At 44.3% G+C, this 2,262-nt stretch overlaps 1 pseudogene; it reads right to left on the reverse strand.

Moving 5' to 3' along the window:
• Positions 1-587: 587 nt before the first annotated feature.
• LOC132654064 (vomeronasal type-1 receptor 90-like) lies at positions 588-1,516 on the reverse strand (annotated as a pseudogene).
• Between the last annotated feature and the right edge of the window lie 746 nt (positions 1,517-2,262).

Consider the following 2,262-nt stretch of genomic DNA (forward strand, 5'->3'; position numbering starts at 1 on the left):
TATGTATTCCTCTGTGGTGGACCTACACCTACAGGTGGCTTTCCTTCCTGTTTAAGCTGAGTAATAGTCCATGATATATAAAGGCCACCTGTGGTTGGTACATTCATCTGCTTACGGACAGAGAGTTATTTCCATCGTGACTGTGGTTAAGTGCTGTTACCATAAACAAGCAAGCATCTGAGACTTTGAATCAATTATTTTTCCATAACTATGAAAGAACTGTTGATGAATGATATGCGATTTTGTGATAATGCATCCATATTTAATTAGGTAAAATACAAAGTGTTAAGGTGATTGGCTTATTAAAAAGTGCTACACAGTTTAGGTTATTGAAAGGTGCACAGAGCACCCTAATCTGTGATGTGTAAGAGGTGTTCCTTGCTGACCCCAAGCAGAAATTCACATGAAGACATTTGGCTCAAATATCTACAGGTGCTATAACACACATTTCAATGGAAGCAGTTTGACAAAGCAGGAGTCATTTGTTCACTTATCTGGAGGAGCATGAACACTAGCCTGGGATTCACCATCTGTCAGCGAGCATCTGTCAGGTGGCTCCTTAAGTGAACTCGTCCTTCCCTCACTAGTTAAGCATTTGCTGTCCTCCCCACCAAGGATTGTAAGAAGACAACAATTCGTTTCTCAGTGCCAATGAACAGCAAGGGGCTGACGGTGGCATAGCCATTGGATACCATCATGTGGATACTGTGGTGGATTGGGGCACTGTCCTGCATCAGTCTTGAGGCAAATATGATGCAGTCCAAACAGTACATCAGGACAAAGAAGTTCATGAGCAGCAGGATGGTCCTGGTGGCTCTTTGCACTGGGGACAGTTTTGCAGAAAGGCTGGTTCTGTGAAGGTGCTGAGCCTGTTTCTTGTGTCTGCACAAGAGAACCACCATGTACCCGCTGGAAAGGGCCATGAAACCTAGAAAGGACACATCTCGAAATATCCTCAGTATGGAAAATAAGGGTCTGCTGCTATACCCCATAGGTAAAATAATGCAAGATTCTGTGACAAATATGAGACCATGTGAGGTGACATTGTACTCAGCAACATAGGAGAAGGAGAACTGAGCACCACAGGACATGTAGAAGGCCCATAGCACAGGAAAGGGGGACAGGCTCTGCTGTGGGGATTTAGGTTTGAACTTTGCCAGACAGGAGCTTCTGGGGCTGAGGATGATGGCCTGAAGGATGCTCAGCAGGCAGGTGGCACAAAGAGAGAGGCCTCTCAAAAGCCTGTGCAAGTGGAGCAGGGAGTTACACTTGATGTCATTCCACATATTCTGAGATGCAAGAATGTCAGCAGCTGAGAACCCAATGACTGTTAGCATCCCAAGGTGGATGAGGGCCAAGACTGATGAGAGGGTCAATGATCCGGAGCCTGCGTTCAAGAAGGAACTCAAAAAGGTAGAAGAGGAAGAGGATAATGTTGAAGGAGATCCCAATGCCTACTTCAGAGAAAAATATATAATGTGTCAACAACTCCATAAAGGGTCTTGATTCTTCTCATTGTATGAGACAAGGAACTAAAGTAAACATCTGAGAAGAAAGGCAAGAGAAATTATTCACCACAAACAGTAACAGCAACATTGGTACCAAACACTATTGCCTTCAGTAATATTTGTGGACCCAGCCCAATACACCCTCAGTACTCAAGTTTTCCTGAGGTCCAAACCCCCTCATTGTCAGTCATGGCTGGATTATGTACCTATTGGTGGGCTCCCTTGCTGCTTCAAGTTTCCTGTACATTAAAATAATCATGTATTACAGAAATGATTCCCTACCACTGCCTCATTTTGAGTTTTTTGGGGGCATTGCCTGGTTTTTGTTGTTTCATCTTGTCAGGTATAGGAAAAATTTCAAAAGTTTTGATTATTTCCCCATTCTGTTTCCGTTGCTGCACTAAAACACCATAACCAAAACTGGCTTAGAGGAGGACAGGGTTTATTTGGCTTAACTCTCAGGTCAGAGTGCACAGTTCATGAGAGATGAAGTCAGGAGCACAAAGCAGATAGTCAGGTCACAGCCACAGTCAAGAGCAGAGAGAGGAGGCTGAAGCCAGGGCTTGGAAGTTAAAAGCTCTGGCTGGTCTGGCAGGGCTGTTGAGTTCAGTTCCAGCACTTAAGTCAACTGGCTCACAACCACTGGTCACTCTAGCGCCAGGGCATGGATGACCTCATCTGGCCTCTATGGCACCTGCACTCACTCCCACACAATGCAAACAAATAAATAAAAATAAAAGTAAATAAATCTTGA

This window comes from Meriones unguiculatus, chromosome 5 (genome assembly GCF_030254825.1).
Source record: "Meriones unguiculatus strain TT.TT164.6M chromosome 5, Bangor_MerUng_6.1, whole genome shotgun sequence".
NCBI classification, from domain to species: domain Eukaryota; kingdom Metazoa; phylum Chordata; class Mammalia; order Rodentia; family Muridae; genus Meriones; species Meriones unguiculatus.